Genomic DNA, 27,418 nt, shown 5'->3' with positions numbered 1-27,418 from the left:
CCCCGGGTCTCGGGGAGCATTTTAGAACTGCCGAGCCGCGCCTTCCCCGGGTCTCGGGGAGCATTTTAGAACTGTGCTGCCGCCTTAAAAACCTCTCCGAGACCCGGGGAAGCCGAGCCGCGCCTTCCCCGGGTCTCGGGGAGCATTTTAGAACTGTGCTGCCGCCTTAAAAACCTCTCCGAGACCCGGGGAAGCCGAGCCGCGCCTTCCCCGGGTCTCGGGGAGCATTTTAGAACTGTGCTGCCGCCTTAAAAACCTCTCCGAGACCCGGGGAAGCCGAGCCGCGCCTTCCCCGGGTCTCGGGGAGCATTTTAAAACTGTGCTGCCGCCTTAAAAACCTCTCCGAGACCCGGGGAAGGTGTGGATCGCCTTCCCCGGGGCTCGGAGACCTTCTTAAAACTGCGCTGCCACTTTAAAAAGCTCTTCGAGCCCTGGGGAGGGCGTGGATCAGCTTCCCCGGGCCTCGGAGACGTTCTTAAAACGGCTCTCTGCAAGGCAGCGTGACTCCAGCAACTTCTGATGAGGCATTTGACCAGATTGCCCACCAAGTAGCAGGGAGCTGTTGTCCTTGTTCCTTATCTGTTCTGCAATCACCTCTTTAGCATTGCCTGCTTTCCCAGCTGCACACAAACACAGTGGATGCCAGAAAGAACAAGGTAAGAAGAGAATTGGGACAGGGATTTCTTTGTTTCCTTTGGCAAAAATAAAAATACAAAATACCCCCTAACCCAGTGAGGCATTTCCATGGGGTGAATGAGACACAGCAGCTGCTCTTTATGCCCTGTTAAGCTCAGTTAACACCAATATAGAGTTCGTGTTGAAGTACTGAATGACGAGTAGGACAACTTTCAATTTGATTAACAACACGTATCACTCATTGTTTGGATAAAAGGCAATTACCACGATATCTAATACAACAGTAGTTGCTTTTTTGTGGATTACTAAAGCTGTATAATGGAGCTACCCACATATAGCTTTGTGGATAGATCAAAGGGTGGGGGGAGCCTTGAAAATGGCTTGATAAGTACTGAAAATGTTTGTGGAATGTTGAGAACAATTCAGTGTCCATTAAAACAAAAAAGAGAGTGGAAAAATTTCCATATGAAGCCTCAGAAAGAATTCAACTTCCCTACCACCTTCATGATTCTTCATCACTATATATCTGATAATTACGTGGCTGGTACTTATGATAAGAAAGCCACCCACAAACCAGATGAAGATTTCTACTTATTAGGAGATTTCAATGTTTCAAAAACAGGCACAGTTTCATTATGTCATATTCCCCCCCCCCTTTAGTTAATTTTACAAGGCATATTCTCAGAAATTTTCAAGTCATACTCTTACATATAATGTGAAATTCAGCCTTCATACATAACAACCCCATAACAACCAGACTCAAACGTCAGGCCGCCGCCGCCAAAAGCCCAGGACTCCAGCAAGGACTGCAGGTAGTCCCCCCCCCCAATACCCACTCTCACTCCTGGGGGCTGCTAGCGCCCATTGCATTTCAGACTGCAATGGGCTATATTTCTAGTATTTAATAAAACATTTGTACTAGACTTGGTGTATGGGGGTTTATTTATTTTTTTCATTTTTATTATCTTATTATTTATTGATCAATACAGTTAGACTCTGTCTTTCCTCGTGATTCAATGCATCTTAGAATAGATAATCATTAATTTCCAAAGGGACTACTTCATTGTTCAGGTGCTTGCTATGTTTTTGTTTGCTAATTTTAATGAGCCTCTTGTGGCGCAGGGTGGTAAGGCAGCTGACATGCTGTCTGAAGCTCTGACCATGAGGTTGGGAATGAAAGAGGACCACGCTCCTTCCAACTGTTATGGTGCAGCCTTCGATAGTTATACATAGGGTTCCCAACTTCCTTGTGGGGCCTGGGGATCCCCCAGAATTGTAATCGATCTCCTCACTACAAACTACTCAATTTCCATGGAGAAAATGATGAATTCAGAGGGTGGACTCTAGGAAAGAAAACAGCTGCAATTACATCTACCTAAGCTGTGAGCAATAGAGCCTCTTGCGGCACAGGGTGGTAAGGCAGCCAATATGCTGTCTGAAGCTCTGACCATGAGGCTGGGAGTTCGATCCCAGCAGCTAGATCAAGGTTGACTCAGCCTTCCATCCTCCCGAGGTCGGTAAAATGAGTACCCAGCTTTCTGGAGGGGGGGGGTGGTAAATGGTAATGACTGGAGAAGGCACTGACAAACCACCCTGTATTGAGTCTGCCATGAAAACGCTAGAGGGCGTCACCCCAAGGGTCAGACTTGACCCAGTGCTTGCACAGGGGATACCTTTACCTTTACCTAGATGTTTAGTGTTGCACTCAGAAGCTGACTGAGTTTTACTCAATGGGGCTTACTCCCAGGAAAGTGTTCTTAGGTTTGCACTGTTAGTTTTTTTTTTAATCAGGACAATTAATGTTTTAATAAAATATCAGGAAACTTATTGTAATGGGAAGGCATTTTAATAAATATCAAAGCAAATGTTTTTGAGAGGAAACTTAACCATGCTCTTTTAAAATGGCAAATCATGACACCCCGTACATGAAAATCAGCAGGAACAGGGAGAGAGGTCTGGAAGTCAGCTCCACCCACCATTAGTTTCAATATGCCACAGTTCCAGAGTTAGGGGCCAGCCTACCCTTTAAAAAAATATATCCCTTTACAGTGTAAAGGCCGAAGCATCATAAACCAGACGAAGTATACTTCCTCTCCTTTCCTTATTTAAAACATTTTAATTTCACCTTTCCACAAGGTGGATGACAGTCTAAGCCATTAAAACAAAGTGATTCAAAACGATGAGTATAGAAAAAATTTAAAACAACAATTAAAGAAATAACATAAACATTTGAACAGTGCAATTAAACAAAACCCATAACCGGGAAGGAGGGGCAGGAAAGGGAACACAGTTCAAAACAAGCCTTCACCCACTGGTGGAAGACAATGATAGATGGCTGCATTCCCGTTGGCTGAAGTTCCCGTTGGCTGCAGAGGAGAGGACACGCAGTAATGGGTTTAAACTACAAGTACAATGATATAGGCTAGATACCAGGAAAAAAATTTTCACAGTCAGAGTAGTTAAGCAGTGGAATAGGCTGCCTAAGAAGGTGGTGAGCTCCCCTTCACTGGCAGTCTTCAAGCAAAGGTTGGATACACACTTTTCTTGGATGCTTTAGGATGCTTTGGGCTGATCCTGCGTTGAGCAGGGGGTTGGACTAGATGGCCTGTGTGGCCCCTTCCAACTCTATGATTCTATGGGGACAGAGGAGCCAAGATTTGGGGCCCTTTTGCTTACTATTGATCCTACTAAAATCATCACTGACTGGTTCTGAATCATCAGAGAGCAGTGGCTTGAATCTAATGGTTGTTCTGAGGTGACAGAATTCATTTCCACCAGCTGAATGGGGTGGGTAAGTTTTACTAAGCTGGTCTCCGGCTAAAGCCCACTGAACTCTCTGTAATGCTGCTCAGGATGGCTCAAGAGACCTTAGGGACAGCATACAGGGCAATATATAATGGGTGGACGAAACAGGTAAGGATCACAATCTCCGTACACTTCTTCTTTCTTTCTTTTTATCCTTTAGCTGGTGATTGGTGGAGCAGGTTGTCCTCTCAATACAGGTCCCGGTGGATTTTTTGCCTTGCTTATATTGTATTTCCACTCTTGGCGATTGGGGCAGTAGTTTTGGCTATGTAGATAGGCAATCGCTGGTTTCTAAGGTCTTCCTTGATCTGTTTTTAAGCCATGTTTTCTTTGGCGCCAGTCACTGGATCTTCCATTCAGTTGGTCATTCACACCAGAGGAGTTTATGAGGCAGTCTGCTGGTGTTCATTCTGCAGATATGTCCAAACCATTGCACTCTGCGCTTTTGGATTTGTTCTTTAATTTGTGTCTGGCTGTCACATTTCATCTGAATGGTCTCATTTTGATTATGATTGTATAGAGAGACACACCGAATCTGCTGCAGGCATCGCATTTGGAAGGTGTCAAGTTTATTTATGTCACGTTTTAGTAAAGTCCATGTTTCTGATCCATATACGAGGATTGGCAGGATTAGTGTCTGGAAGAGATGAACTTTGGTCTTGAAAGAGATGTTTGTCTTCTTCTTCTGCCACCATTTGAGTGTGGCAAATGCTGATGTTGCTTGGCCAATCCTATTGTGGGCTCCAGTGGTAGATGATACTTTCTTTTCCTGCACCAATGAGCCTAAGCATTTAAATTCTTTGTCTTGCTCAATTTGGACTCCATTTAGGTATACATTTGTTGCTGGTCCATCTGTGGTTGTGACTTTGGTTTTGTCCACATTTATTTTTAAGCCATATGATTGGGCAATGCAAGCAATGTCATAGAGTAGTGGCCCCCAACCACCGGGCTGCGGCTCCCTCTCCCGGCCCCCCCCCACAGTAAAAAACTTCCCAGGCCGCAAGCTTGCAGCCCGGCAAGCTTCTTACTGTGGGAGGGGGGGAGAGGGAAGCAGGGCCACGCACGTGCATTGCGCATGCATGGCCAAAATCGTGCATGCGTGGCACTTTCATGCATGTGCGATTTCGGCCGCTCATGGCGCATGGCGCATGTGCAGCCCGACAATCGCCCTCCCTGCTGCTACCGGTCCCCAGGCTGAAAAAGGTTGGGGACCACTGTCATAGAGGATGTTAGTAGCCTCTGCATCTATATTGGCAAATATGGCACTATCATCTGCAAACATTAGATCTGTCACAAAGTGGTTTTAGCCATATTGAACTCCACATGTATTCTGGAATACTTTTCTCATACTACAACTACGATGTTAAAAACTGGGGGAGTGGCCATATCTCCTTGGTGCACTCCAGTATGGATGGTGAACTCCTCTGATAGCTCATTTTCAATTCACACTTGGCTTGTTGAACCATCATATGCTGTTTGGAGGAGTGTGATTATTTTCTGGGGCACATTTTCAGTTTCTAGTACCTTCCATTGAGAAGACCAGTGGACAGAGCCAAAAGCGGATTTGAATGAAGATCATGAAAGTTCTCTTTCTGCACCTAATTCTTTCCTCTGCTAGTTGATGGATGGTGAACTAAGAAAAAAAAAACATCTCTGTACACTAAGAAAAAATATCTGGGTTCAAATGAGGATGTCTAGATCTCTTGCAAGCTCCCAGATCTAGTTTTAGGGTCAATGGGATCCCCATTTGTGTTGTAATATTAATACCTTGCAAAGGTCTCTTTCGCAGGCATACTAAAGCCAAATAGGAGGTGTTTTACCAGGCTTGCATGACATACAAGCACATGGAAGCTTGTATGTCAGAATGTTGCTACCGTATAGGCACTCTGCCAGGAGAGAGATTATCGGTCAGATGACCCATGCGAGTAGCATGAGATGTGAATGCAGTGGGGCAGGTCACCATCCACTCTCAATTCTCCTCCAATGGAAAGCAAGCTGTTTCATTGGTGTCTGAATTTTTGTGTAGGAAAATAAGGAGGATTCTATTGATAGAACAAGATGGATATTTCATACCTGCTATCTTTTTCTAAATGTCTGTGAAGTAAGCTTCTTTAAAAAATTGGTTCATCTCTAAAAATATTCAGCGAAAAGATGTTAACACAAAAAACCTTCATGGCTATGATTATGAGGGTAAATTAAACATTGCATTGGAGATCTGTGATTGGCTTTATATCCTTTTTTTCTGTTGGGAAAAATTTCATTCTGATTTACAAAGCTATCTAATTTGATTCAAATAAAACAGTTTGGATCTTGTTTTCCCCCTGTGAGGAACAAACATGCAAATGTTTATGTTTCCCTCTCTCTATGCCTGATATTTTTTCCTGTTAAAATTAACACATTTTCATGTTTATTTTTGCATCAATTGCATATAGATGATAGAAGAGAGAGGTGTATTTCCTGTCAGTAGGAAGAAGAGGGAGGGATGTATTACAAGGCAATTCCTGAGTTTGTGTGTGTGTGTGTGTGAGCCATCACATTAGCTACAGAGGATGTTCACCATGGATTCTGGTGGGGGATATTTTTTTCTCATTCTTATATGTTGTTGTTGTTGTTAGGTGCGATGTCGTGACTGACCCATCGCGACCCCATGGTCAATGATCATCCAGGCCTTCCTGCCCTCTACCATTCCCCGGAGTCCATTTAAGTTCACACCGACTGCTTCAGTGACTCCATCCATTCTTATATAAGTGCATATAAAAGGAAGCTTGGGGTTTTCCCTCTTGGTAATTAGTATTAGGGCTTTCCCCTCTCCAGCAAGAATTAGTGATGGTTCCCATCTTCTCTGCTCAAATTAGAATTTCAGCACAAAGTGGTAAGCAGCCTCTGTGAACGGTCACTTTTTAACATGACACTGATGCCAGGGAGAATTTAGCATTCTAGGCCACAGAATGACAGATTAAACACGGCCACACATTCTATCCCCATGTTCTTTGCCACACAGGAAACTTGCTCCAGCCAAAGGAGGCAATACATTTTGGAGCCTAAAAATTGATTACACAACTACATGAGGGAATATTAAATTCTTACTCCATACCAACTCAAAGCTCTTAGCAGCTGGATGAAATTCATTATGGGACAAGCACTGTTCGACAACCTGAGAGAAATGAGTTTGTTGTCTCAATTCGGTTTTTGGCTGACAGATGCCTGTGACAAAGAGGCATCATAACCAGCCCTAACTTGCAATGCTAAGGAGGATTTAATCAGGGAGCAGAACAGAATAAACAAGACAAATTAATTGTGGCACCTTCTACTCTTCTGCCAAGAGATTTCGGTGATCTCTCAGGCACTTTCTGGAACATGAAACATTTAGCCATGTGAACAGCTAAAAAGTAAAGGTAAAGATATCCCCTGTGCAAGCACTGGGTCATATCTGACCCTTGGGGTGACACCCTCCAGTGTTTTCATGGCAGACTCAATATGGGGTGGTTTGCCAGTGCCTTCCCCAGTCATGACCGTTTACCCCCCAGCAAGCTGGGTACTCATTTTACCGACCTCAGAAGGATGGAAGGCTGAGTCAACCTTGAGCCGGCTGCTGGGATTGGACTCCCAACCTCATGGGCAAAGCTTTCAGACTGCTGCCTTACCACTCTGCGCCACAAGAGGCTCTTCTGTAAACAGCTAAGCAAAAAGGACCACATTTGATTTTTTTCTTTTCTTTTTTGATTTCTACACACTGGGATCTTGTGTTGCATTTGCTTTTCAATGACATGACTGATTTAGTAAATGTTATCACTTCAGATTTACCAGAACAGACTTTCTTAAAGTCTTTTATTTGTTTTTTGTATACTGGCCCTCTCTACGGATGGTCTCAGGGTGGTTCACAGCATAAAACAACCATCAATAAAATTATAGAGTTGGAAGGGGCCATACAGGCCATCTAGACTAACCCTCTGCTCAATGCAGGGTCAGCCTAAATTATCCATGATAAGTATCTGTCCAGCCACTGCTTAGAGACCATCACTGAGGGAGAGCTCACTGTCTCTTTAGGTAGCCTATTCTACCGCTGAACTACTCTGATTTGAAACTCTGATTTCCCCTGATATCTAGCTAGTGCCATTCTACATGAAGTTTAAACCCATTATGTGGGCAACTTTAACCATTATGGGACTATGAGACTCTATGAATGTGTGACAATGTTCACAAAATGCCATCACCTGAAATTGCAGTAGGCCAGTGATCTACTGTGGTACCAGAGTAGGAATTCCAGCCTCCAGGTGAGATATGGTGACTCCCAGAATTATAGCTCATCTCCAGGTTCCTTTGAGAAAATTGATCCTTTAGACTTTGTGGCATTATACCCCATTGAGGTACCTGTCTTTATCAGGCTCCATTGCCAGATTTCCAGGCATTTCCCAATGTGGATCTGGCAACCCAACCTCCTCATCACCCTGCCACTCACCTGAGGTGACTCGGCAACCCTATGCAAGAGATGCTATGATAACTCCTAAGGTCTTTCCTGAAGCCTGCTTGTTTCTGTAGTCTTGGGAAGACCCAGGACTGGAAAACAATATATGGAGTTCTCACTCCCCATTAGCCGACTGATAGTAAAGTGCTGAGGACATCTGGAATAAGCATGTCACAGCCACGTCTGTCTTGGCTATAGAGACTGCTGCTGGGCTTGGGCACCCCTCCCTGTGTCCATTTCTCCCTTCCCATCCTTGAGTAGGAAACCATATTCTCTCTTCCTCAAAGCAAAGAGCTGTTCCCAAGTTTCCTTCACCTCCTCAGTCCCAGAGGTGTCTTAGCCCAGTTTGTGTGTTGCCTTTGTTACTACAGGGAGTGCTCATTTTCGCACATGGCTTGGGACCTCCCAAACTTGGATACACACTTTTTTTGGATGCATTAGGATGCTTAGGGCTGATCCTGCGTTGAGCAGGGGGTTGGACTAGATGGCCTGTGTGGCCCCTTCCAACTCTATGATTCTATGATTCTATGAAACTTATGTGACTGGTCCTAGCCCCATAGCAGCTAAAGCTGTGCTTTTATTTGCATTCTTTGTAAGTGGTTTTAATCTTTGTTTTTTGTGCACTGTGTGACGTAGAGTTGTATTTTAGCTGCTTACCCTTTTAGGTTCTTAATTTGATTTTCAGGTTGTCCCCCTTTGTTGTTTCCAGTACTCACCGAACCCCTTTTGTGGTGGTTATCCACTCATATCTCTCAAAATCCCAAAATTGGGAACCCCTGCAGTATGCAACAGGGGAGAACAAGTCGTGAATCTCAAACTCAAAAAAAGATGTGCTTAAATTATTATGTGTGAGCTAAGAAATCCTTTCGTTTCCCCACGATCTCTCCAACGGCCTTCAACAAGCTCCCCTCTTTCAACTTTAACATTTTACCTCCTGCCAGCAATAAGCGGATATTAATCCTGGCTTACATACAGAATTGTTCTAAAGACAACCCCTCCTGAATGACAAAAGCACTTCACATATGTTATTTTGTAGAGCACCATTGTTATTAAATAAAAACTGTTCTTGCTGCACTGGGTTGCCATATTTTGTAGCAGCCAAACATTGAAAAGTAGTGTTTTCACCTTGCCTTTCTTAATAAAGGAAATCCTTGAGAGAGAGAATTTTTAAAAATAAGACATATTTAAAAACAACAACAACAACAAATAAATGGATACAAAAACATCTACTGACATTGACTGCTGCACCCTGGGCATGGAGTAGGGATGGAGTTATAGAGGGGGGGGATGATTAAGACTCATTCTGTCCACCTTATAGAGCTCCCTGAGTGGCCACCAGGACCTTCTCTTTGATTCCTGTTGCTTTTGCTTTGACTGGCAGGTGGCGACTTTTCCAGCAACGACACGACTCCGGTTTCTTGGCAAATAACTTGGCCGCAGCCCTTTATTAACAAACAACCCCCCCAACGTAGGGTTGGCCTTATGCAGGTGAAGGGAGCCTGACACCCCGGCAGCCGTCCGGTTGCACAACTTAATCCACGTTGCTCCGGCTCCACGCCTCACTCCCAGCCAGGAGGATGAGACGCCTTCCGCCATGGAATCCAGGGAACTGGCCACAAGGGACCCAAAGGGCGTCCGCCTCCATTGGTGTCCCCCTGCTGCTTGGCCCCGGGCCCCTGGCCTCCCAGCTGGGTTCGCCGTGCCCGGGTACTGCCGGTCTCTTTAATGAGACCCCCACCTCAGGGAGTCCCACACGCAGGTGGGCTCCCTGCCACCAGGCTCCCTGCCTAGCATAACCATGGCTGCGACATAACTATTCCAGAAAACAGGGAGAGGAGGGAGGGTATCTGTTCCTGCAGGCAGCCAGGCGCGAAGAGGATGGGTTCGTGTGCGTCCGGCCTATTTAAGGCCATGCGCCCTGCCCTTCTGCAGCTGTGCGCTGCCGCGGCCCGATGATGCCACCGGGAACCGCGTCGCAAGCCGGGCGCCCCTGTGGCGTCAATGGCGGCTGTGCCGAGCCGCGGCCGCTCTTTATCCTTAATAAGGCCCACCCCTTTCCTTGCCTCATCCTGGGACAGGCTTGGCATTGTCATGACCAGGAGACATAAGATGCTTCAGAATTCAACAAGGGGACCCAAATCATCAGAAGGAGCACTCCTTCTCATGGAACAGAGTAAGGAGCAACCAATTGCCAGCCAAGCAGAGATGAGCAAGAAGATCACTGTTTTCCCAAATGCCAGGAAAGGGGCAGGGCTATTGGGATAACATGAGGTGGGACCTCCTGCATGCCCAGCAGATTCTCTGCCACTGAATCAGTAATGGATCTCAGTCAAAATGGAAATATACACCCTCTGCTTTATTTTATCTCTCTACAAATGCTAATTTTATGTCCCCAAGCATTTCTCCACTGATGTAATCTAGCTAATTACAAGGCACATTGTACCTTTGCATCCTGAGATCCTGCTTTGCAACACACACACTCGACCTGCTGACTGGGATAATAAGGACTTGGAAATCTTTCCTTTCCAGTTCATACCTGACAATGGGAGCTTTGATGCTTAAAAACTCATGCCCTGGAAATCTTGTTGGTCTCTAAGGTACCTCTGAATGCCAATCTACGTCTTATACTGCAATACGGGTAGTAAGTTGATTGGGGAAGGGAGTGCCAGGGTCCCAGATGCAGGACTGATTATGACCGTTTATGCACTGGATGTTTCATGCCAGGCTGCAGGCTGGAGTTTTAGTAGTGGCAGGTTGACCCACTACTTCCTGCACCCACATGGAGGTGCATTTGGCTTGGTGCACCTCATCCGCCCCCGATTTGTGCCCCTGCACAGGAGCTGGGGAAATGAAGTTCCCCGTGCATAAACGGTCTATGTGACCCCCCCCCCCCATTCAGCTAGGGAAGGAGGACTGCAAGACCTGGATACTCTGTTAGCAAGCCCAAGCCAAGAATCCATGAAAAGATGGAACAGTCTGCCTCTATTTCCTAAGTTTAGGTGAACTTGTGCTCAACCCATGGAGAAATACCAAGCAACATCTATATGGCTAAAACTTAGGGTAGAACCAAGTGTTTTGTCTTTTCTTAGATTCTGCAGTAGTACTTGTGATAGCTCTTTCCCCTGTTTTCCTGAGCTCTAGAGTGTAAAGTTGTGCTGTAGTGAAGAAAGTTTTATTTTTCTTTTGGGAAATCATACAGTGAGTGCTTAGTTGTGCTTAGTTGTTTGTTCATGCACCAAAAAGGGAGCTGTGAGCATTCATACTCCACACATGTCCACAGAGCCCTTACCAGCACCCCAATCTGCTGGTCAATGTGAGAACAGCAACCTCAGCTTGGGTGTTGGTGGATCTGAAGCATCCGGTAGGTAGGCAGGTAGGTAGGGAGAGAGGGAGGGAGGCAGGGAGGGAGGGAGAGAGTGAGGTGGCCCTAACATATGCATGCAAGCCTTTTGCTGGCTATGATAAGCATAGCCCAACTCACAGAGTCATGGAATCCTCTTATATCTGATTCCAGATATCTGGGTCATATCATAAGCTAGTACTGACATCACTGTGAGGGCTTGTTTGGGAGACTGTGCTCCAACTGTGGTCTCAGAGAAGATCACTCACATGGACTCCAGCCACACACTGGCCTTCTCACATACGTGGCTTTGGGTTGTCAGCTCTGGTTTGGGACATAATAGAAGATTTTGAGGGTGCAGCTTGAGGAAGTTAGGCAGAATTTGTGGAAACGAGGGGCTTCAATGAATAATAATGCCATAGAGTCTATCTTATAAAGTGGCTGTTTTATCGAGATGAACTTATCTCTGTCACCTAGAGATCAGCCATAATTCCAGAAGATCTCCAGCCACCACATGGGCAATGGCAACCCGAGGCTCCCACCACAACCCGTACACTGATGAACCTCTTTCAGATACAGACACTATAGCTGTTAAGCACAGATTGATCCACTGGGTGTTTTCTTACTTGCTTCAAGAAGAAGAAGAAGAAGAAGAGTTGGTTCTTATATGCCGCTTTTTCCTACCCGAAGGAGGCTCAAAGCGGCTTACAGTCGCCTTCCCTTTCCTCTCCCCACAACAGACACCCTGTGGGGTGGGTGAGGCTGAGAGAGCCCTGATATCACTGCTCGGTCAGAACAGTTTTATCAGTGCCATGGAGAGCCTAAGGTCACCCAGCTGGTTGCATGTGGGGGAGTGCAGAATTGAACCTGGCATGCCAGATTAGAAGTCCGCACTCCTAACCACTACACCAAACTGGCTCTTCAAAATGAAGCTGCTTCCAGACCTCCGACAAACTTCCCCTTGTTGAGTCCTACCCTGTCCTTGTATCATGCCATTTATCCTTATCAACTCCCCAGCTACTTTTAACCAAAATTAGACTTTAGGAGTTCCTTAAATGATACCTGACTTAATAGAACTCAGATCTTTTCTCACCTCAATGTCTAATCTTGTGTTGCATTAAATGTGCTTGTCTGACTCAATTCCTGAGTCTTTCATTGAAGGGGAAATATTTACATCTGTCACCCATCACTGCCTCAAGTCTATAGCAGCATTGCCTGTATTACAGAGGGCTTAACCATATGTTTACTTGCACAAGGGGGAATGTCTATGTCTTGCTTTAGCCTGAAGAACTGTCCATATTTCTAAAAACACAAGCTAAATGTCTGCGTTTTAGCAGCACCAACGCTGAGAACAGAATTGCAAGTAGGCAGTAGCAACTTCTGTTTAGGACAAAGAAACTGCTTAGACTTAGGGTTGCCAACTCAAGGTTTGGAAATGCCTACATATTTTGAGAGAAAGCCTAGGGAGGGTGGGGTTGGAGGTGTGGAAAGACCTCCAAGGTAGCAAATTTCTCCAGATCTCTATCATCTGGAAATCAGCTGTCATTATGGGTGAGGTCCCATCTGGAGGCTGGCAGTCCTAACCTCAGTGCAATGATAGGTAGAATATGTAAAGGAATGCCTATGAAATCTGTACTCTTCTGTGGGGATATCTGCTAGCTCTTCTGACCAGAAGACTCCCTGCCAGGTTATTGACTGTGTCTATCTCTCCTTCACTGCCCCATCAAACGACACTACGAAAAGCAGACAGCAAGGTACCCGAATAATTGTCTCTTCCAAAAATTACCAGTCGTTGATTGTATTCATTTATTTTTATTTACTGAGATTTTAATATCACCTTTCCAGACGGCTCTGGGAGGTTTACACAAAACGTTGTAAAAATAGTTACCTAGAATATTATAACAATCTGTCAGGTAACAATCATGGCATAACATAGCATGTCAACCCGAACAGTATTTCAACAGAACAACAACACTGACATATCCCTGGGCAGGTCAAATTGTTCAGCCAGGGAAGGGGTGTCTGAGGGGGGGACCAGCAGATGTTTTGAGTCAGTCGGCCTCAAGCAATTGATATTAAATATAAGAATAGTAGGATATTAAATATACGAACAGTAGGGATTTGACTCAAACGTTATTTAAACGATGTTAACCCTATTGTTTACACTTTCTTCCATCTTCTCCATCCACTTCATCCTTGGTACTGAATTTTAGATGGGTCAGAAACCTTTTATTATATTACAATGGGATGACAACACGCTCTGTAGTAATGACAACAATAATCCTGCTTCAAATATTCTCCATTATCTTTCCCTTTTCACTGACCACAAGGACATGGCACAATAAGCCCCCCTCCCTCCATTGATGCCATTGTGCATTTCTCTCTACATTTCCACAATTTATTCTGTCAATTAAGCTGTTCCTGCTGATATTGGAATCTCTTCCAGCGGCTACCGTTTCCCTTTCGTACGATGCATTCTGAAAGTATTTTGAAAACATGTCAAATGGATTTTCTTTCCAAATAAGTGCACTTTTTTCATATTACTATTACGGCAACTGCAGGAGGTCCTTTTCATTTCAGAGAAACATCTTTGGGAATAACAGAATGAGGCCTGAGCAAAACTTCCCTAAAGCAATTTCCTTTGAAGTCAACCTGTTCCCCCCTCCCCCTGCTGACATTGTTCTGATAGTAGAATCAGAATAAAGCAGAGGATATGAACGATTACTCGGCAGTTCTACTCCCGGCCAATTGAGATTTATTTTTGACAGCAAATTCAGGCCAATCTGATATGAAATGTTTCTGGCGATGCTTTAGGAAGATCGTTCCAACCGAAAGGTGTCTTGAGTCCCCTTTTGCCAGTTAGTCCTTTTTTGTGTCCGATGGCTGGTAGATCTTCAGCTTTCATTACTAAGACTGTTTATGCACTGGAGGTTTTATGCTGGGCTGCAGGCTGGAGTTTTACTCATGGCAGGTTGCCCCTCCTCTTCCTGCACCCACACAGGGGAGCATTTGGCCCGGTGTGCCTCATCTGCCCACGATTTGTGTTCCTGCATGGGAGCTTGGGCAGTGAAGTTCCCAATGCATAAGCAGTCAATGTGTTGCTTAAAAGGGGAAGGTGATTCCATACAGGCCAGTGTATGCCGATAAAAACTTTTGTATCTTCTTCTTTCATAAAGGCCAGTGATATAGCTGTTTTCTGAGAACCCCTGTCCCTTCAGGATGGGGCTGCCCAAATTCTAGCTTGTGGCTTCTGCTGCCACCTCTGGTATTCTCAAGGAATGCGAACAGATCTTCCCACATCACAAAGTTTGCCAACTCCAGGCTGGGAAATTCCTGGATATTTGGGAGTGGAGCCTGGAGATGGTGGTGTTTGGAAGAGGAAGGATCTCAGTGGGCATAATGACAAAGAGCCCATCCTAAGCATCTGTTTTCTCTAGGGGAGCTGATTTGTGTTGTCAGTTCAATGTCAGGAGATCTGCTGGCCCCACCTGGAGGCTGAAAGCTCGGATTCAGGACACAGGCAACTACATTATAAAGGAGATCTATAGGGTTGGAAATTCCATAACTGTCCTATGAAGATAAAGGTTGTCTGTGTCCATAAACCTAAAAGGATGATTAAATATTTTTAATGCATTTTACATTTTATATTTCCTTTCATTGTTCATTTGTTTTAATATCTAAATTGAAAGGCTGACCCGCTCTTCATTTCATGGATAGTCTCCCTATGTATACACTGACTTAGGATCCCAAAGTCAGGGGTACCCACGTAGCTCCCACCTCTGAGTAGTAACAAAAGTGACAACAATAGGACACGCAGTAATGGGTTTAAACTACAAGTACAACGATATAGGCTAGATATCAGGAAAAAAAATTTCACAGTCAGAGTAGTTCAGCAGTGGAATAGGCTGCCTAAGGAGGTGGTGAGCTCCCCCTCACTGGCAGTCTTCAAGCAAAGGCTGGATACACACTTTTCTTGGATGCTTTAGGATGCTTGGGGCTGATCCTGCATTGAGCAGGGGGTTGGACTAATGGCCTGTCTGGCCCCTTCCAACTCTATGATTCTAGGATTCTATGATTCAATAAGTCAAAAGATAGAAACAGCAAACTGAGTAAATTACATATAATGGTTTGAATTCAATAGCAAAATTTAGCTAAGCTTATTTTGAAAAGTTGAGTTAAAGAACTTCTACCAGTCAGATTGGAATTTTGCTTGGGCAGCATTTTATTCTATCCTGTACAAGTCTGGTTTCATAAAATATAAATTGGGGGGGGGGGCAGACAGTATTGTGTAACACTGGAGAACATGTTCTTTTGAAGTTAAAAGTCTGGGAAACTTGTGTCTTATCTTTAGGACTTTGGCAGTAGGGAATGGTGCACATGTCTCGATGCTTCTCCTCTCCCCTTTCCTCTGTGCTAACCTGGAAAAGAACAGAGTTCCACTTTCATATATTTTGCCAGGGGGAGAGTATAATACAAGACACTAGGGGTGTGAGGTCAGAATGCACATGAGCACATAAAGCTGCCTTATTCTGGACCAGACCTTCATTCATTAAGGTCAGCATTGTTCATTCAGACTGCCACTGGGTCCCTACAGTCTCAGGCAAAGGTCTTCCACCTCACCTACTGCCAAACCCTTTGACTAGAGATGCTGGGGATTCAAGTTGGGACCTTCTGCAAGCTAAAAGGATGCTCTGCCAGTGAGCCACCATCCTTCCCCTGCTGCACCAGGCCTCACTTTTATATTACAGGCCCTCAGAGCATTCCAGAAGCTTCTCAGAACAGGCCCAGAACCTTCAACAAAGGGCACAAGCACTGGCTCTGCTCCTGGAACTATAGTTTCAGCTGTCAGTCCTCTTCTCACATGCTTTTAGCATGGAGGTCTTCACCAGCTCTGGCTCTTTTCTTGGTGTTGTGGTAAAGAGTGGAAATCTCTCATCTGGAGAACTGGATTTGATTCCCCACTCCCCCACATGCAGGCAGCTGAGTGACCGCAGTCCATTCACCATTTTCATTCATTCATTCATTCATTCATTCATTCATTCATTCATTCATTCATTCATTCATTCGTTCGTTCGTTCGTTTGTTCGTTCGTTCGTTCCATTTCGTTCCATATACTGCCCTCCCCTGAGGCTCAAAGTGGTTCACATAAAATGTAAGGGACAGGAACATTACAGAGAAATCAGAAACCATAAATATCAACCAAACAATCAGAGCTCTCTCAGCTATACCTACCTTGCAGGATGCCTGTTGTGGGGAAAGGAAGAGAAGGTGATTGGAAGCCACTTTGAGACACCTTCGGATAGTACAAAGTGGGGAAGAAAAAACCTCAGCTTTCTCTTCTTTATCAGATAGTTGTGTTTATAACTCAGTGGTTCTCATACAGCCATGTCTGAGTTAACAGTGTGACTGAGGTGTTGAAACCATTAGGAGCACTACCTTAGATTAAGATAAATCTGTATTTAAAGAAACTAATGTCTCAATCTGGTAGGTGCAGAGGAATTTGTAGGCATGATCAATCCTCAAATCAATAAGCGCTTTGAATTCCTATTGATTTTGTGGGCCACAAAAGTGCCTGCCTGGCCGGAGTGCACCCTTCCAACATAATGCTGTGCACATTTACTCAGAAGTGAGTCACCTTGTTTAGCAAACCTCCAAAACAGGCTTGCAACAGTTGTCTTTCTTGTGACTTTCCTGAATTGTCATAAAAACCTTATATGACACCCTGCGGACTGTTGGAGGAAAACTAACATTGTTAATATAAAAATTATCATGCCAGACTCTCATCATAAAGGCAATAGGTGACAAAGTTGCAGAAGTGTTTAGCTGAAGTTTTGTTAAGCTCCTTGAAAGCTGACCTTCTAGATTACACGTAGCCATCTGTTTGCTAGATCTATTTCTTGAGATGTGGGAATAGGAGAACAGAGCATGAATTTCCTCCGGGCGAGATTCTTCGGGGAAGCATAACCAGGGAAGCATGACCGATAATTTCCCATTCTCAAAATCTCTAGAGTTATCAGCAAAGATAGTGGAGAGTGGATTTATGATGTAGAGGATACAGCTGATTAAAAAAAATGCGCTTGAAATGGATGCTAAAAACAGGAATAGCAAAATCTTGGCTGGTGCTCAGATTTTAAATAGAGCATTAAAAAAAGCCGTTACTTCATTATTTCGGAAGGAACGGAAGGAATTTAAGCAAGACTGCTTGCAAACAACTTTTCAGAATAAAACAAAGGAAAAAAGCCTGTAAATCAAGATTTAGGAATGTAATGACTTTATGTCCTAAATGAATAATAAATATATAGAATCCTCATATTTTGTAAAAACAACCCCCCCCCCCAAAAAAAAAGAAAAGCCAAAAAGCTACAGGAAATGATTTAAAAATAATTTGAAAGTAAAGCGTGCTTGGATGATAACAACAATTGACTCATAAGAATTACCGAGTACTCTGGATGCTGAGCAAGGAAGAGAAATAAACTCTTGCAAATTGGAATGATCCTAGTTTAACTTTAGGAACACATTCACACCACAGAGCTTCAAAGAATGGAGCGGCAATACCTCAATCAGAACTGCATCTTTAGAGGACAGAGTGCCAGACTGTATATTTCCTGCAGGCCTGTCCTAATCTCTCTGAGTAAACACTGCCCTGTTCTGTAAAGGTCTCTTCCATATTGCAGGTTGTGAAGCTTTCCCCTTTTAATCTAGGTATTACAGCATACTTAACTGTCACAGGTTCCCCAGAGCTCTACGAATAGTAGATTTCAGTAGAAAAGTCTTGTGTAATCATATCCTTGTTGGGCAGTGTTATTTATACAGTATAATAAGTGGGCCTTGCACATTTCGGATAACTAAAATGAAAGGTCCTCTCTCCTGGGTATATGCAGTTGAAGGTTGTTGTTACTGCAATAAGGGGCTTTTAAAAAAATGAAAGGTAGGTCTGATTCATATGTTCCTTTCGCCCTGAGGAAACTGCTAAAAAGTAGGTCTTTGCAGACACTCAATCCAAAGGCTCTTTTCCATGTCAGAGATTCAGGGGGCCCTCTTGTAAGGGGGCAAATGTGTTCACAGAAGAAAGGGAATGTGTTTCCTTTCCTGAACTTAATACTCTGTGTCTTATTTTGGGGTATTGCAACAAAACCACCAGAGCAAGACAGTGAGCACTTGTTGTTAGTGGCACAATTAGGGCTTCTAAGACCCTGCAGGGGTCTCTTGAGCCTCTTGTGGCACAGAGTGGTAAGGCAGCTGTCTGAAAGCTTTGCCCATAAGGCTGGGAGTTCGATCCCAGCAGCCGGCTCAAGGTTGACTCAGCCTTCCATCCTTCCGAGGTCGGTAAAATGAGTACCCAGCTTGCTGCTGGGGGGGGGGGGTAAAACGGTAATGACTGGGGAAGGCACTGGCAAAACCACCCCGTATTGAGTCTGCCATGAAAACGCTGGAGGGCGTCACCCCAAGGGTCAGACATGACTCGGTGCTTGCACAGGGGATACCTTTACCTTTACCTTTACCTTTACCTAAGACCCTGTTGGGTATGGGGCATTCCCCACACCAGGTTTCCATTGCCTACAAATGCTCAGAGAGGCACTTTAGATCTTTCTTGTAAGTCACAAAGGGTAACTGTGTGAATCTCTGAAAACCCCTACCCCATTTTTTGATTTGCTACATGGCTTTTTAACATTATCTTCTCTTCTTAAATATGTGACCTCCCAATTGGCTGGGATGATTCAGGCAAGAGGAAATTCTGGCAACAACAACCAAAGGTAATCCCAGGTAAATTAATCTTTAGTATAATTGGGGCCTATTTTTCAATAATGGTAAAAAAATGGTCATGGTTTGATGACTAAGCCAAAGGTAGAAAAGATGCCGGTGTGGCCACCACTATAATCAAGGCATCAGGTAAAAAGTCTAGAAGGTAACTCAAGATGTATGTTTCTATTTTCAGCACAACCCTCCACTGAATGCTGAGCATCTCCTCTAGGATCAGTGTTGCTCACCATGTACATCAATTTTGTTTTGTCTGGGGGTATGCTTGAGTTCATTGTCTTTGCCCAGACTTCCATCGCTCCCAAACACTGCTAAAGCTCATCCATCAATTCTCATTCTCACAATGATATCAGTAGGCATTGTACAGGACCATTCATCACCATAGGTCTAAGTACAATTCAAGGGATTTCTCTCCAACAACTTATTTTCATCACTTCTGCATCTCCCCCTCCTTTCTGGTCTGCGTATCTTTGGCTCCCTCTAATGGTCACTTCAATTTTGTTATTGCTGTTATCGCCTCTTATTTACGAGCATTTGACTTGTGCTTATAAATATGATGGAAATACAGAAATGAAGCATCGAAGTGACCACTAGAGGGAACAAAATGCATGTGGAAAAGGGGGGGAAATGCAACACTGGCACAGGACTGAAGAAAAAGCATGTGTCGGGAAAACTTCAGGTGTGAACTGAATCAACCTCAATTAGTTCAGTTGAGACAAGCCCAGTTTGAGTTGAACTCAGACAGCTGAGCCATCACTGTCAATATCCAGCTGCTACCCTGAGTTATTTCACCAAGTCAAGGTTTAAAAGATTCCCAAGGAAAATTTATACATTACATTTTCACCTTTGTTCTTTTTGATGAGTCTAATAGCGGATACTTTAAGCCTCGGGCTCCTTCTAGCTTCCTTGTTGCCTATTAGGCCTTTTCTTTCACGATATCCCATTAAGATATCCTTGCAAGATAGCTTACAAAAACAATAAGAAGGGGGCAATAGCTACTTATTTGGCTTCTTTTAAGGCATCCTGTGCTGTGCTGAGAGGCCACAGAAATGGCCTGTTCTCTGACCTTCAAATAGAGATGACTCAAGAGAAAGACAAGAAAAGAATTTGCTAAAAGATGAGAGAAAATGGAAAAGGGATTTGTCTCTACCTAGTAATACTGGACTCTGGCATCTATCCAACCTGGTTAAGATGATTATCAACTACATCAAAGGAAAATAGATTTTCATTTCCATCATGGAATCATAATAGTTTGTATACATTTGATAAAACAGATGTTTTATATCAAGGAAGTACCAGATTCAACCCCTGACATTTCCTGCAAAAAGGTCTCAGCCAGCAAATATATGGGAATGTTCTGCATTCTGGAGAGCCACTTAGAGTTGGAGTAGACAGGATAGTGTTAGGTAGATCAAGGATCTACTCAGTTTAAGACATTTTTCTATGCCCCCTCCTTTCTGTACTGGCCCTTAATACATTGATAGCTTCCTGTCCAGGAGGAGCTTTTATGTCCATACATTCATCTTATACACCAAGAGCCATATGCACAGCATGATGCTGGGTTGTGTAGCAGGGTTTCCTGCTGCTGGGTCTTAACATGTAACACTCAGAGAGGTCCATATTCCAGGTGTTTATGTGGAAAGTGTTGTCAAATCACAGGCTAGTTGTGGCAACCCCAGTGAGGGGCTTTCAAGGCAGGTGAGAAACAGAAGTGGCTTTCCATGTTTTTCCCTTGAAAAGTCCTCCTTAGAGGTCTCTCTTCTGACCACCGACCCTGCTTAGATTCTGAAATCTGATGATGCTTCCCACACATTCCAGAAAGTGGGTGGGAAATCACAGACAGAGAAAATCAAATGGTACTCTGAACAGTTAGTCTATGTAATGTTGGATTCAGGGTCTCCTTAGTGGGACTGAGGAGGTTAACGTCATAAGGGACAATGCTGAGCATTTGTTGAAGGGCTATTTCTAGAAGAAGAGGAAGAACTGCTTGCTATACCCTGCTTTTCATTATCAGAAGGAGTGTCAAAGTGTCTTACAATCACCTTCCCTTCTTCTCCCCACAACAGACACCCTGTGAGGTAGGTAGGGCTGAGAGAGCTCTGACAGGACTGCTCTGTGAGAACAGAACTATCAGGACTGTGACTGGTCCTAGGTCGCCCAGCTGGCTGCATGTGGAAAATTAGGGAATCTAACCCAGCTCCCCAAATTAGAAGGCACCGCTCTTAACCAGTATACCAAGCTGACTCTCTATAGCAGGGGTAGTCAACCGGTGGTACTCCATATGTCCATGGACTACAATTCCCATGAGCCCCTGCCAGCAAACGCTGTCCATGGAAGTCTGGAGGACCACAGGTTGACTACCCCCGCTCTATAGCATGATCTGACAGTGTTGGGGCATTTTGTTGGTTTTTCTTTGTTCTTTCTCAAACAATACATTTATCTTCTTTCTTTACTTAACTTGAGAATGAATCTGAAACTTGCTAAGGCTATATTAGTGTCAAATAGATACAAACCCCCTACTGACAATATTCATTCATCTTTTATTATGTGATATTTCTCAACTGTATATTAGAAGGGAATCGGGGATGTACATCTTTTATAAAAAAATGTCTATAGTGAATTGTTTAAAACAAATCTTTTGCTTCAAAGGAATAAGTATTGGTTCATATTTTGGTCAGAGAAAAGAAAGGTCATGAAAGGCAACCTTTTCCAGTAAGTATCTTGAGAGCCTTTCTTGGTAAAAATGAGGTAATCCATTAGAGTCTTTTATGGACATTCTATCCAAGTTATAGATCTGTTTGAATCACAGTGGTAAGCTACTTACCTGCATTTCTTCAGGATTTAAGCCCTGCTTCATAAAGCAGAAAATGCCCCTTCATTTTTATTTAAAGGCAGTTTTCAAGATTCTATCGAGAGATGTCCACTTAGATACACCTAAACTGACATTATAACTCAAATTACCTGTTTCAGGTTGGCTCAAACACACACCCCGTCACACAAAACATACCCAAAATTCCAGGAGTAACAAAATGTATATATATCTTCTAGATTACATGTATCCACCTACAGTTATCCTACAGGATCGCCTTCTCCACCCCTCTAGTAGTGGGGGCGGGAATGGAGTTTTTCTTTACTGCCATGTTGGGGGTATTTTAATGTCTTTTAATTGGGTTTTAACGGGGTTTTAAGACACTGTGACCCACCACAAGCTGCAAGGGAGTGGCGGAAAATAAATTCAATAATAATAACAACAACAACAGTAAATAATAATAACTATAAATAGTAGTAGTAGTAGTAGTAGTAGTAGTAGTAGTAGTAGTAGTAGTAGTAGTAGTAGTAGTCATGGTAGTAGTAGTACTTGCTCTCTGCAGGGCCAATTTGGCCCTTATTTTCTTAGCCACAAGGGCAAATAACGATATTCTGTTAGGGACAAGTGAATTAGTATCTGATAGCAAGAACACAAGTTTTTCCTAATCAGATTTATTGTTTAGCCCATCTAGAAATGTTCTTTTGGTGATTAGTAATTGTAATCTGTGTTGCTCATTCTTTTATTTTACAATTTTATTATGGATCTGAAATGTTTTAAATCTTCACAAAATCACAAGATGTCATAGTCCCATTGTATACGGCACTGGTCAGACCACACCTGGAGTACTGTGTGCAGTTCTGGAGGCCATATCAAGAAGGACGTAGATAAAATTGAAAGGGTACAGAGGAGAGTGACGAGGATGATCTGGGGCCAAGGGACCAAGCCCTCTGAAGATAGGTTGAGGGACTTGGGAATGTTCAGCCTGGAGAAAAGGAGGTTGAGAGGGGACATGATAGCCCTCTTTAAGTATTTGAAAGGTTGTCATTTGGAGGAGGGCAGGATGCTGTTTCCATTAGCTGCAGAGGAGAGGACACACAGTAATGGGTTTAAACTACAAGTACAACGATATAGGCTAGGTATCAGGAAAAAAAAAATCACAGTCAGAATAGTTCAGCAGTGGAATAGGCTGCCTAAGGAGGTGGTGAGCTCCCCCTCACTGGCAGTCTTCAAGCAAAGGTTGGATACACACTTTTCTTGGATACTTTAGGATGCTTTGGGCTGATCCTGCGTTGAGCAGGGGGTTGGACTAGATGGCCTGTATGGTCCCTTCCAACTCTATGATTCTATGATTTTATGATTCTTTTCAGTCTTCTTTATATATTGTAATGGCCTATGCCTACGTGCCATAAAATCTGACTTGACTATGGTTAACAGTTAGTTGTCATTTCATATCTGTATGTGTTTGCGTATTTGTAGGGAGTCCAGCTGCTGATGGTATGTTGTAGGCCTCAGCCATAGGCCCAATGGAATAGCTTTGTTTTGCAGCCCTTGAGGAACTGTTTCAAATCCCACAGGGCCCTGATCTTGCATGGCAGAAAATTGCATCGGGTTGTTGCCAGGACTCAGAAAGCCCTGGCTCTGTTGAGGCCAACTTTATTTCTCTAGGTTGAGGTCTTGTATGCTCAATCATAGGCTTCTCTGAGGAGCATAGTGGAGAAGATGGCCCTTCAAGTCTATGGTGACCAGATATCTGGCCCTGCAAGGCAGAATGCACTGCCGCCGTGGTGGCAGATGGCGGCAGATGGAGGCAGGCGGCTGCAGGTGGGCCCCCCTCCCGTTAGAAGGGCGGTGGTGGGTGATAGCAGTGGCAGGCCCTCCCTCCCCCCCCCCTCCACAACTAGCCTTAGGAAAGCGGTGGCCTGGGTGAAGGGAAGACTCAATGCCTGGTCCTGGAGGAGGCAGGGAGGCCCGGAGGAAAAGGCTGCCTGAAGGAAAAGGCGGCAGCAGAGCTGGCCAGAAAGCCCTGCCCCGGAGCCTGGGTGCCTGCGCAGGGGCCTCCTGAGGCCAGGCACCTGCGCGGGGGCCTCCTGAGCCTGGGCTGCCTAGTGGGCTGCCTGCCATGTGGGCAAAAAAATTTTTTTTAATTAATTTTTTAAAAAATATGTGAACGCCGCGGGACATTTTGAAAACGCTGCAGGAAACGGGGCAAATGCCCCAAATGCGGGACTGCCCCGCCAAAGGTGGGAAGGATGGTCAGCTTATTCAAGTCTGAAGGTCTCAGCCTATTTAGGGCTTTAAAGGTAAGAACCAACACCTTGAACTCGATTCAGCCCTCAGTCTGGAACCAGTGTAGCTGGGAGAGCACTGGCTGAATATGCTCTCTTCGTCTGGTTCCTGTGAAGAGATGTCCTGGCTTCTACCTGTTGACCTTGACCTTTGAAAAACAGAGACCATCCTCAGTGGAAATATGGAAAGTAGGCTGTCAGCCTCCTTGATGCCCATGAATTCTCACCAAGTGATGTTATTTTCAAGGCAGTGGTCTTAAGATATACCCGAACGGTAAATTGACATGACAGGATATTTAGCTTGTTATGAAAAAGATGTCATTGCATTTCTGAGCTGGTCTTTTTTCTCTTTCTTAGGAAAAAAAAAGAAATAATGAATTCTTCAAGTAGAACTTGGCAAGTCCTTGTTTTCTCGGGGAGATTTGTAAATGACAAATCTTTTTAAAAAATTGGCTTGATCACATTAGTCAAACCTTGTGGAAATCCTAGAGTATCGCAAAAGAGTTGTAAAGAAAGGCATATGTTTTGACAGTATAACAAATGAGAAAACCGTGAGACAATCTCACGCGACAAAAGCATCCCTTTATGCCTTAAAGGCATTGATTTACAATGGGTATTTATGGCTCTTTGGATCTAGTATGCATTTTGCAAAATTATTTACAAGAACAAAATCACTGTTAAGCTCAAGTACTTAAGGTTTTATTGTCAGAAACTGACTAGGGTTATGAAACCAGCCCAGGAGAAAGCAGCTTAGAATCTTCATGGATTTTTTTTTTTAATGGTAATTTGAAAGCTATTTATTAGAAGCAGACCAGTGGTATTTCTAAGACTGTTATCAGATGTCTTCTGAGTTTCTGCCATAAGTGCCTTTTCAGGGCATTGCCATGAATGAATGGCATATTCTGGTGGTCGACAGACCTAATGGATTATTTAAACAAGTGGGATTTGGCTCATAGAACAAGGCACAACATGAGCGCAATGCGAGAGGGAGTGGAGCTTAAGCCACTTCCAATATGCTCATCTGAAAGATAACCACTAAGGCAAGGGTTGTCAAACTGCGGCCCTCCAGATGTCCATGGACTACAATTCGCATGAGTGCCTGCCAGCATTTGCAGTTTGACTACCCCTGCACTAAGGTCTTGTACAATAGAATTGTTTCCACCAAGTTATGATTAAGCCAGTTTTATTTAAAGCATAGGTTCCGTGGTTAATGAATTCCCTACTGGGATATTGTTATTATAAGATAATAAGAAGCTGTTCTCACAAAAAAAAAAAAAACAGATTGTTGTAAGCATTTACTGTGGTTCAATATCACAAACAAAGCAAAGTAAAAGTGACTGACAACAGAAGACATAAGACAAGACCACCTAATATCTCGCCATGAGTCTTTTGCAGCTTTCAAGTAGCACCAACCAACCTTGTTTCTTTCATGCCTACACCATCCCTGAAGTCTTTGAGTTCTGGTACTTGAAACCTTTCCCAGTTTCTCATGTAAATGGAGTATGGAATGATGACTTCCTGGTTTTCACAAGCCATCATTGTTCACTGGGACCTTCAAATTCAGTCAATACAACAAACTGAGGTTTGTTACTTGCCTACAATCAGGAATACAATGGGTGTTAGATTGGGGAAGGTGAGGTGGAAAAACTCTGTGGATGGCTTCTCTCTCCCCTGGAAAGGTTGCAGGCTGGAGGCCCCCAGGCAGGGAGCTCACTGGCAGGGGCAGCTCTCATTCAGCGGGGATCTGCAGCCTCTGAGCCTTGGAGGGAAGTGGAAGGAGGAGGGAGTGGTCAGGGGTGGTGGACGGAAGGCGATTGGCTGGCCACTGGACAGACAGACAAGCCAGTTGGAGGAGGAGGCACTCAGGGGTGAGACAACTGCCCTGAGTGGGTGTTAAGCAAAGAGTGGCACTTAAGCCATGAGACCAGCTCCTCCTAGGCCTTACCAGAAATATTGTGGAACAGATGTGGTGATGTGATGGTACTGCACTACCGAACTGTTGGTTGGGGATATTAAATATGGCAAGTAAGGAACAATAGAATATAGCATTAAGTCTTCCCTTTCCATGGACACTCTGAATGGCCACAGGGAGGATGACGATAGCGCATAAGCCAGCTCCACGCACCTTATGCACGTGTTCGCCCTGATTTCCTTTTTAAAGTCTTCTTTATGTTCACATTGTTCTCTCTCTTTTTCTCTCTGACTGTCTCTGCTTTTCGTATCACAGACCACATCTAACCCTCTTGAAATTCATAGACCTTTCATGTACATGATCTGAAACAAGCTAGTTACATTCCATTAGACACCTGCCGAGATCCTGGCAACTTCCACTAATTTAAAGAGGGCAGGTGGTCCACCTTTCTGCCAAGTTCTGCATCCATATATAAGAGCAGATGATTTGTATCTTATCATCCATAGAAGAGAATTAGAATCTCTGTTTTGAATGTTCTATAGATTAATTTGATTGCATCTCCGCGAGGAGAGTCATCCATCCAGAATCAACAGCTGCTGTCCCTTGGAAGGCCTGTGAGACGTTCTATTTAGAAAACAATCTGCTTATGAAGAAAGTATCATGGTTCTGTCTATTTAAAAAAAATTGCTTGCAAGCCAATGGGCTCCTGTTTACTTAAAATAGCAGAATTGTTTTTGATTTTCAATTTGGCCTGCATTTTTGTTACAACTCTAGCAGAATGCTAAAATAAGAAACCTCTCATGAGACGTTTTATGGCCTGAGTGTAATTAAAAGAGAAGCCCAGTTCAAAATGTTGGCCAACACTTGTGCATGAATTCAAATTGTCCTAATTTACCAGGGTTAGCCCTTCATGTTCTAAAACATTGCCTCTTTGTTGTCTGTGGCTTAGTTCAGATATTATGTCTAACTAGGGACTAGGGATGGGACCCCAATGAGGCCCCAAATTCCATCACCAAATCTCCAGGAGTTTCCCAGTATGGATCTTGCAACCCTACCCGCATCCCCCACCAGTTGCCAGGGGGGAACTGGTAACCCTTTGCCTAATGGTGGTTATTATAACTCAAACTATATTTTGGCATAACCTAGAAATGACATATTTTCGTATCAGTCAACAAACTGATAATTTTAAAGGGGTTTCAAAATCAGTTTCTAATAATTATGACCTGGCGTGGTATCTACATTGATAAAGCATACTTAAGGCCTCAAGTATATCAGGTCTCTGTATTAAGGTGACAGGAGTGAACTTATAAAGTAATGAAGAAACTTTTTAGACATGGCTAATCCATACAGTGATGCCTCTTGTGGTGTAGAGTGGTAAGGCAGTGACATGCTGTCTGAAGCTGTCTGC

General features: G+C 43.9%; 1 long non-coding RNA gene across 1 annotated transcript in view; it reads left to right on the top strand.

Annotated features, from left to right (window-relative positions):
• The first annotated feature begins 273 nt into the window (after positions 1 to 273).
• LOC143842584 (uncharacterized) overlaps positions 274 to 27,418 on the top strand; it is a 59,284-nt gene continuing 32,139 nt past the window's right edge. The window contains exon 1 of the long non-coding RNA XR_013233196.1: positions 274 to 656. This is a non-coding gene — a long non-coding RNA (uncharacterized LOC143842584). The remainder of the gene's footprint in view (positions 657 to 27,418) is intronic.

This window comes from Paroedura picta, chromosome 8 (assembly GCF_049243985.1).
Source record: "Paroedura picta isolate Pp20150507F chromosome 8, Ppicta_v3.0, whole genome shotgun sequence".
Lineage (NCBI taxonomy): Eukaryota > Metazoa > Chordata > Lepidosauria > Squamata > Gekkonidae > Paroedura > Paroedura picta.
The sequence above is the reverse complement of the archived record's forward strand: the minus strand, read 5'-3'. Positions and strand labels throughout refer to the sequence as shown.